Genomic DNA, 10,923 nt, shown 5'->3' on the forward strand with positions numbered 1-10,923 from the left:
TTCTGGTTATCTATTTTAGGTAAGAAAGACAAGTGAATTTGAAGTGAGGACCTGGGTTGAAATACCAGCTGGATCCCTTATATGGCCTTGGGGAAATCATATCCTCTTTAAAGGCCTCAATTTCCTTATCTATAAAATGACAGAGTTTGACTAGATGACCTGAAAGCTACCTCCCTTGATCTTAGAACATTTATAATAATTTTAAGAGTAAATGTGTCTCATCATTAGATGACTGCTTTGACAACACTGTATGCAGTATATTGGAAGGAAATGGTTTAAAAAAAAAAAAGGCCAAGCAAGCATATTTCTAAAGTAAAACCCTCTGTCTTTTACAAGTCCTTTGAGAACAATAATTTGGCACACTCTTCTTCACTGTAAACTTAATTTGTGATCCTGTTTCAGGGCAGATAAAAATGTGCTTAGGGTTTCACCACATCTTATTATTGATAATGTTTAAGTACATAGCAAGGTACAACTTTCGATTTTTGCTAAAATGTTTCAGTAGTAATGACAACAAAGGAAAAAAGCTGATGCATTTCAGCGCAAAGCTTAATTGAGAAATCTTTCAGGGATCCTATCTATAGTGTTTGGAGGGACTGGGAAATAACCCCCAAACTTTGATGACACGGAAAAATTGGAGGGACTGGGAAATAACCCCCAAACTTTGATGACACGGAAAAATGTGTAGGCAATTTCAGATGTATTTGTTGAAAACTTAGTTTTAGAATTAACTGGCTCAACTAGGTGGCCTGAGATTCTTGGAAGTCCACTTACCTCATGCCCAGCTTTGAGGAGGTTTTCTTTTGAATGAGAATGAATATTGGGTAGTACTCTAGGTTATACTCTATCCCTTCTTAGCATTAATTTTTTGGCCAAGGGTCAATCTCCCACTTATTCTTTAATGCTAGGCATGGTAAGTCTTTTATTATTAAATAAATATGATTCTTTTCTAATGTGTATGGAATACCCATTTGGCATCAATTTTAATTTTTCTTATAGAATCTAAGTAAAAAAAAATAAGGTAAGGATGAAAAATGAGTGAAGTCATCTTTAACTCATTCTACTCCTTTTTCTATCATGACTAGCAATTTTTAAAAGTGATTGTATTCATTCCTGCCATCACAAGGCTTGTGTGAGATAGGCTATGCTATGGTTATCTCAAGTTGGAATTATACTTTCTTTTCTCAACAGGATGATTATATTGTATGGGATCATTCAAGGCAAAATATAGTTTGTTATTTGTCCAATGTAGTTGACCTTGGCATATATAGATGAAGTAAGATCTACTTTTCCCCCACAAGTTTGTGTGTGTGTGTGTGTGTGTGTGTGTGTGTGTGTGTGAGAAGTGGAGGAGTAAGAGAAGTTCATTTGGACCATTACTTTAAAAACAACAACAAAAAACATTATTGCATTTTCTTCTGATTTTTGATTTTCCAATCAGGTCCAGACAATATCTTATATTGGTTTGACTCCCTTTCCCCTTATTCATTTGGGCCTTTCTAAACTTCCATCCTGAAACTCGTAACTTCACCTCACTCTTATTACTTAGATGATGACCTACTTTACTGAGAAATTTCACTATTTCCAGCTCCTTCGTTTTTCCTTCTTTATACCTTAAAATCTTCATTTCCATCTGTCTTGTCTTTTCCTTTGGTGACTCTCCTATCAAGGCTATCCCCCTTGTACTTATGCCCTTAATTCTCTATATGCTTGAGGGTGGTCTATAGATCATTTCTTTCTCTTATTTTCCATCTCTCTACTATTACTCTGCTTACAAGCATGATCAGGGTTTCCCTGTCCTAAAAAATGATTTTAACTTGACTTAACTCAAGCTACCACTACATCTTACCTCTTGCCAAAGTTTTAGAAAGAGTGGTCAACTAGTAATTCCACTTCTGTCACATGTAAGATTACAACATTTTCAATGTCAAGATTGAATCAGTTAAATCATCGAATTTGAAAGTAAAAGGAACCTTAAAAGTCATCTAGCTTAACCCTCTTATTTTACAAGATGAGAAAATGAAGGTCTAGAGCAGTGAATTGATTTGACCATGATCTTATAGAGGTGGAGTAGTGGAGCTGGGATGCAAACATCTTCTAGTGCTAAATCCAGCACCATACTATTGTAGACATTTAGTCCAAAATCCTCATTTTGTTTTATTGATTATTGATTTTATTTTTACCTATTTTGTATTACCTTAGTTTCTGAATATATCCCTCTTCCTTCTAACAAATAAAAAAAGTAGCTAAATATTAGAACTAATTCTAGCCCCAAATTCATTGCTTTTTAAAGTATATCACTCACTTCTCTCAAAATCTGTTTTACCTTTTGTCAACTAAAACCACAAGGTCCAGATGACCTACTACTTGTCAAATCAGATTGCCCTTTTTTGTTCATCCTCAATCTTGTTGCCACATTTGTACAGTGCCATCACTTCCCTTCCCCACAACTATCTTTGTGCTGCCCTCCAATGGCTTCTGAATTTGCTCTAGTCATTCTACTCCTACCTAGCCATCTGCTCAGACTCAGGCTGCCCAGACTTTATTTTTTTCCATGAAAACACTTAAAATGGACTTCCCTCCAAATCTACTTGTTGAGATCCTCTTTGTTTTAAACCCAGTTCAACCTCCATGTTGGAAGCTTTTCCTGAACTCTCCAGTTATCATTGTTTTCTCTCGGAATTTAGACCTCTTCTAATCAGAATCACTGACTTGTTAATGTTTATTTTAAACCTATGTTACTATGCTAATCACTGAAGATTCAAAGATACAAAAATAGCATAGTTCCCTATTTAAGAAGCTTAGAACCCAGTAGGTAGGGGTATTAGATATATTCAACATGGAATGCCTTGAATGGCAGGCAAAATCACTTGAACTTTAAGCAGACACGATAACTGTGTTTAAATGATTGAAGGGCTTCCACGTGGAAGAAGAAGTAGCCTTGTTTCCATTTGTCCCCAGAGAGCAGGTGTAATAATTGATGGAAGTTGCAGAAACGAATTGAGATTCAAGAAAAACGAGTGATTTTTCCCTCTTGTTCCTTGGAGGTCTCCAGCAGAAGCTGGATGATCACTTCTGGTATGCAATAGTGGAAATTCTTTTGAGTGTGGGTTGAACTAGATGGCCACTGAGGGCTTCTCTAACCCAAATTCTGTGGTTCTGTGGAAGACAATATGGAGCTACCAGAGCTATAAATAGGTGCTAGGATACCCCAGTTTATAAGCTGCATAAATTAAAAAGGACTATGTAGTTTTTTAACTGCATAGAAGCCACTATAGTAACTTAATTTCTCCTTCTTACATAACTGAAATTGTCTTCAGTCATGTTATTTTAAAATCATGAATTCCAAAATAGATAGGAGGGTACATTTATTGCTTCTTTCTCCAGGTACCAAAATAGCCAGTTATGGTTCTGGGAACTCCTGAAGATTATGAAGCAGAAGAGTGAAGTGACTCAGATGTATGATTAAGGAATATTAGTCTGGATTGTATTAGGAAGAGAATTCTTAAGAGAAAAATCTATTAGGAGACTACTAGAGTATTTTAGAGGAATGGTAATGAGGCCCTGTATTAGGGTAGTAGCTGACCATGGAAGAGGTTTAGCATGTTACTTTCAAAGTGCTGTCCTTTCTGAACTTTATTTTTCTCCTGTGCATTTAAAAAAATACTTTAGTGACTTTTGGTGACCCCTATTGCTAGTTTCCCCCTCTCTTCAGGTTCTCCTCCCTTCTTCATGTAAAAAAGGAAAACACAATCCTTTTACAAATGTGCCCAACTAGGGAAGATGGTGGCAGGCTAGGATGAATTGGATTCCAGACCTAATCGAAAATTCTGAGGAGGGTTTAGATATACAAGTCTAGAAAGAAATAAGAATCACTTGAATGTGGGTAAACTTCTATCCAGCCAAGGAATCTAGAACCCCCTGAATCCTATGAAGGGACAAGCAAGGGTAAGTGGAGAGCCAATGCAGGGCAACTCCTGAAGGCTCCTAGTAGTAGCAAGCACAGAGAGCAGAGAAAGTTGCCAGGCAGAGTCAGCCCAAGGACTTCCCAGCCTATAGCATAAGAAGTCAAGCTGAGAGGACCAGCCTCTGAGCCCAGCAGCCAGGGGGGAAGGAAACTAAGGGAGGCGACCCCTTTATATAGCCCAGAACCATAACAGGCCCAAAATTCCTTGAAGAAGGGTTTAGTCTTGACTACTCTACTCAACACTAGGGAGGTCATGCCCTCAACATTAATTGCTGGGCTTTAGCCCTTACTGCCACCCCCAACCTAATGCCTGAGGTTGACAAGATGAACAAAACAAGGAAAACTCAATAAAGGAATTCATCTGTTTGAGATGCCCAAGTAAAACCCGCTTTGAGGGGTGACTCTGCCACAACTCCAATAAAGCCTCAGAAAAATAACATTCTGACTGCAAGGATGGCAAGAGTATCACCAAGGAAAATGAGATACAACATGAAATCCTCAGGAGGGGAAGAATGGCGTCTAAGTGTCGACTGAAGAAATTTCATAGGATCGTGCTGAGAAGGGAAAGCAAATGAAGATTTGGGTAGATTATGAATTATTATGGGAATGCCATTTTTGTTAGATTTCAACCCATAAAACAACTTGGGAAGGTATAGAGGCTTGGGATAAGTGGTGCTACACATACATGTGCAGAATGACTGAAAAGGGAAGCAGGGCTGGAAAAACTGAAGTCTAGTGAATGTGAAGAAACTTGAAAGTCAAGTTTATAGCACCCGCTGGAAGCTCACCCCGTGTGTGTCTGGGAAGCTGATGTAGGAGGAGAAATCTGCCCTCATATCATCCCAGGAAGGGAGCACATCCTGGAGTGCAAGAAGCGAAATAACAAAAGAACCCTAGTCTAGGGCCCTATCTGCCAAAATTAGGGAACTCCTATCTCTTTAAGAGCCTTCTTTGGCTAAGAATGTGGTATTGTAAGGGAGAATGAAGGGAAGCAGGACTTTGCAAAAGAGACCAAAGGCAAGGGTTTGCACATCACAGGCACAGAACTGAAAGAGCTATTCTAGAATCTGGGGAAGTTGGATATCCGCTGTTCCTGTCCTTCCAAGGAAGCGGAGAGGCAACTTCCTGTTGGGCGGTTCTGTCTAGGCCTGAGGGAGGTGACTTACCAATTCCCTGAGAGCCAGAGGTTCCTATGTGATCCTTTCCATCTCCCTGTGTTCCTGTAAGCTCATGTGTCCCTGAGAGTTTCCTGGGTGCTGTGGGAGAGAGAGCCCAGCCATCTTGGCCTTTGGCCTACAAGAGTTCAGGCTATCTTATCTTTTTTTTTTTTTAATAAAACCAACAGCAATTTGAGGACCAGTTAGATTAGATTAGATAGTGAGGTTTTATAGAGAGCCAGTGTAGAGAAAGTGTAGCTGAAAGATCTATGAAGAGGTATTTGGGTGGAGAATCTAGATTTTTAAGCTTAGGAACTCCTTTTCCCTGGTCCTCCTCCTTCTTCATTTACTTGGATATAAATAAACCTACATTACTGTTTTTTACCCAAGAGTCAGATAGTGTTTTGATCTACAAATGGACTCTCAAGCCTACACAGAAACTATTCTCTGAGTGGTATACCAACAACAAGTCTACGAACCCTTTCATCTATATTATCGACATTTATTTCAGTATTCACCAAGAAACCTAACATGAAAGATTCCTAAATAATAAGTAGGTGAGTGAACAAATCTTAGAAATAATACACAATCATATTGAAGAGAATAACAGTGAGACAACATAACCTAAAAGTATACTGTCCTTGGGGGGGGGAGGGGGAACAACTTATCCCTGAAAATATACATTAACAAAAAAGAAAAAAAGTGGAGAAATGAAGTTATTAGAAAATCATCAAAATTACAATATTAAAACACACAAAAGAAGTAAATTTAAAAATCAAAGCAGAAATAAATAAAATTGAAAACAAAGATTAACTATAAAAAACATCTGGGATTTTTTTAGGGAAGAAAATTGATAAATTATTAACTAACAATTTTTTAAAAAGGAAAATAAAATTGACAAAGCAAAAACAGTGAATCAAAAAAATAGAAAGAAAGAAAATCAGAAACTATAAATAAATGACATGTCTAAGAAACTGAGAATTTACAGGAAACACAGTAATATCTCCCAAAACAAAAAACAAAAAAATACTCAAAAGATCCTAGACAACTCAATCTCAGAAAAAATGTTAGGTTCTGTGTTCTAGAGATTCAAAAACAAAAGTGATAAAGTCCCTGGCTTCTTACTTTCTACCAGGTGAGCTCAGATGCATATAGATGCAAACTATGTATCAAGTGAATCCAGGGTGTATCTTTTTAGGGGTAGAAAGGAGAGCTCCAGCAGAAAAAGGGTTCATGTAGACGATAGTTCTTGAGCAGTCTCAAAGGACACAAGCAATTTTAAGAGTTAGAGATGGGGAGAAAGAACATGCCAAAATGGGCAACAGCTAGTATGTAGAAATAAAGAATGTATATATTGTATACATACATTGTATATTCATATACAAGAAACAGTAAAAAGGCCAGGGGAAAAGTAGTGGCAGTGGAACAAAACTATTCGATCCAAAGAGCTCTGAAAACAATCTGGGTGGTAGCAATTGGGATGGAAAAGATGAAACATAATGAAGATTCCAAGGACAGTTAATAGGCCTTGGCAGGGTGACTAGCCATTTACTTTCCAAAAATGACCTTCAATGACATCCATTCTAATGTCAATTATAAAAACATCTGCCTGCAAAAATACTCCTGGATTTCAGAATTAAAAATTCTCTTTGTATTTACTACTATTTGAACAACAAATCTCCTGGCAATGAACATAAATTGCCTGAAGAGATACTAATCCCTTGGGTTATAGTTTCAAAAATGAGTAACATTCTTGTTTATCTGCAGTCTGGTTCTCTTAGTCTCAATCTTAGATATGTATGCGAATAGTATGGATGAAATAAAACATCTCCCAAGAGAATACTTTAACATCCCCTAAACAATTTGCTATTAATGCTCAAATCCCAGACTTGTATAAAAAGTGAAATTAAACATACTTAGTTGTTTGTAATTACATATGAACATTGTTCAATTATAGATCAAGTTCTCTTTCTTCAAATAACTTTTCTAAAGATATGCTAAATACCTACTGATTCTTATTCCATTTCTCTACATATTCAATAACAAAATAATATTATGGAATTATAGATTACTAATTTTAGATGAGTGTAAAAATGTTTGATATCTCAATTACATAACAAGCTAAATAATAAAAACTTACTAGACTCTAAAAAAAAAAAAAACCCAGAAAACTAATCATGTAGTTCATCTAATTCTTCACCATGGTAAATGAGGCAGACTTCATGATGAGAAATAAATGCCACGGAGTCATCATTTAGTACAGTGAACATTCAAATGGACATAATTATAATTTTTAAAACAAAAATATAGTAATAAGGGGCAAATCAAAAGGATTGACAAGTTTTCTAGATTTTTAAAAATATAAATAGTATCTATATCTATATAATTTTCCATTTCAGTTTCCAATTTTTTATTGGACTGGGGAAGGGAAGGGAATTTTGTTTTCAAAACTGAAGCATTCTCACTAATGAGCTGAGCTTTTCATAAAAGTTACATTACAAGTAGGTAATGTGCAATTTTTGTTGCTGTACATTCACTTGAAGCAAGCATAATTTGACATCTACCTAAACTATTCCTGGCCATATCAGAGGAGAGAATGGAGCCTATTCAAGAGATGTTGCAGAGGTGAAATTGCCAAGCCATGCCAACATATCGCATATGGGTGGTGGGAGATTCTAGAGAGGAGCCCAGCATAAATCCTAAATTGTGAGCCTATGGGTCTAAGGATGGTATTTCCTTCTATAGCAATAGGGAGGTAGAAGAGCCAGCAGATTAGAGATTCCCTTAATCATCCTCATGATTGATTACTTTCTTAACTGGAAATCTGATAATATTTTCACAATTATCTTCTTTCACTCTTCTGCACCTTTGGCACTTTTAGATCAGCTTTCCCTGATGGAAACTTCTTTTCTCCCTTGGTTTCCATAATAACACTCTTTCCTCATTCTCTTCCTTATCTGACTACGCCATCTTATTCGATCTTCATATATCTTCCCATCCTTAATTGTAGAAGTTCCTAAGGGCTCTGTCTTTGGTCTTTATTTATACACACTTTTCCTCTTGGTGATTCCATCAACTCTCAATGATTCAAATGTTATATTTGTAGGCAGCTCCCAAATTTATATATCTTAGATCCAATCTCTCACCTAAGCACCAACTAGATTGGATTCCCAATGGACATTCAAACTTAACCTTTTAAATAAATAAAAGTGGGAAGTTTGTGGAAAGGAAAAGAGAGTTGTGATTTGCTCCGGGTCACAGGATTAGTAAGTTTGGAAATTAGATACTACCACCTACAACTCTGAAGACTATACAGATCAGATTGTTCTAGAAATCTTTTTTTAATTATGAAATACAAATCTTATAGAAGGTATTGACTAAAGACAAAGTTCTAGATGAAAAACTATTTGAAACTGTATTCTCACAAACTATAGTAAATTCTTTTAAAAAATAAATAAACCTGTCTTATTAGTTAATAGTGGATTGAACACCTTGACACTTATTTGATATCATTGTCCTGCCTAAATTAAAAATAGTATCTCTCAATGGGCAATGGAGAAAAGCATGGTCAGTATGAAAAGTTTGCAATGTTTAACAAATAAGAAAATATTCAAAAAATGATTAAGAAAAAAAAAAGATGGCTTGGTCAAATGGTAAGAGAAAGGGATAACTAATGGATGATCCATTTACTACACTGGTATCCTCCAGAGAAAGCAGATACCTCCTGTGTACTGTGTGGACTCCCTTGTGGTGAGTGGACATGTCCAACTCTTGCTCAGGGTGGGTAAATATGGATGTTTCAAACTGTATAACTGGAGAGAATAGACACTTCAATGAAATCCAAAATCAATTGGAGCATTTGAGTCTCCTCTGACTAAACTTTTCTGATCCATCCCTAGCTGCTCAGGGTTGAACTTTCTTTTGTAATAAAAACAAAACAAAACAATTAAGCAAAAAAGGCCAATATTGTGACTGTATCTGACCAAGGGAATAGAGTGGGAAGGAAACAATCATTTATTTCTCACTTACTATGTGCCAGGAAATGGCTTTAGGAAGTGAACTAAGTGCCTCGGAAATATCTCTTGATTATTAATAACCTGGGTAGATAAGGTAGATAGATAGTGTTTATATATAAATAGTGAGAGTAGGAAAGTAGGCAAGGGCTTGGCCTAGCAGAAGGTACTTCCCTTTGAGGCAGATAGATTTAGGGTTTTTTAGAAAAAATTAGTTAGGATTGGGATCTGGGGGTATTGTTACAAGTTTACTTTAACTTTTCCTCCTTCCTAGTTCCGTATTTTCTAATAATAAACTAAGTATTTTGTGTTTAATAAACTATACACTGGCTTTTGTTCAAACTCCTACCCTCAAAACTTAACCCTTCACAAAGTGTTATCCAGAACATTTGTACCAATTCACAGCTCTACCAACAGTATATTAGTGTGTTTGTTTTCCATAGCTCTTTCAGCATGGATTCTTCCATTTTTTTTTTGTCTTCTTTGCTACAGGGTATAGTGTGAGCTGAAACCTTAAAATTGTTTTAATTTATTTTTCTCTTAATTATTAGAGATTTGAAACATGCTTTCAGATGGTAGTGGATCCTTTGTAATCTTCCTTTTGAAAACCATTCATAGCCATTGACCACTTGACTGCTGGGAAAGGGAGAATGGCTCTTTGTCTTATATATTTGTGTCATTCATCTGGGATATTAGAATTTTATCAGTGATATCTGGTAAAATATCTCCCCCTTAGATAATTTTTCTTCTTGCTCTATCTCCATTGATTTTGTTTGTCCAAAACTATAATTTATAAAACTAAAATGATCTAATTTGTTGATCAACTCTATTCCTTTGTTTCATTGTCCCATGTATTAGTAACCAAAAGCATAATGCCTTAAACCAAATATCAATTGGGACTGAGTGATTTGCCACCAAGAGTGAAGCAAAGTTAGTAGAAAACAGAGTTAAACCAAGGGGTTAGTGTTATGACATATGAATATGATAAAGAGGAAGCTTCAAAAAAGTGTTCTGAGTAGAAGTCCCAAGGTCCTATGTGCTTCCTTTCTCTTTGTTGGTGTGGGCATCCTTTGTGGGAGTCTGTCTCTGTGGGTATGGTGGAACAGGGAAAATTTTCTTCCTGACTTTGCTATTCTGTTTAAGTGCCTTTGCTTTTGATTCAATGTGATATCTGCTTGGGAAACACTGGATAAAGGGTGATGGTTTTGAATAGACAGACTAGACTGTAGGGTACCTGAAACTGTTGTTTTCCATGGGCCCTTCTAGAAACCAGCTAGACCCCTTTCCCTAACCACTTCCTTTAGAGATGCTTGGCTCCTAGCACCATTCATGTAATTATATATATTTTAAAAGTATGTAGATCTACACAATTGTCACAAGCACATATACACAGGTTGCATTTTTGTAGAAAGATGTTATTCCTAATACATCCTACCCATCCCCACAAAAAAAATCATGGATAATTTCCCATCTTTTTTCCTCTTTAGACTCTTACACTTGAGAGCAGGAATTTTTAGTCTTTTTGTGCCACAGACCCCTTTGGCAATCTGGAGAAGCCAATGGATTGATATTTTCTTGGAATAATTTAGAAATGTTATAAGCTTGAATAACCTGGAAATAAGTTAAATTTAAATAATTGAAAGAGATGCTAAATTTCAATTAGAGGAAGGCTTGGCGGCTTGATTTTAGTAAAGATATGGTGAAAACTGTTTTCTCAGAGGCCAGGAGTCTCGGGAGGGGGAAAAAGAATATATTTTTCCCCCATCTAATTGCACAGTTCCCCTGA

This window comes from Monodelphis domestica, chromosome 6 (genome assembly GCF_027887165.1).
Source record: "Monodelphis domestica isolate mMonDom1 chromosome 6, mMonDom1.pri, whole genome shotgun sequence".
NCBI lineage: Eukaryota > Metazoa > Chordata > Mammalia > Didelphimorphia > Didelphidae > Monodelphis > Monodelphis domestica.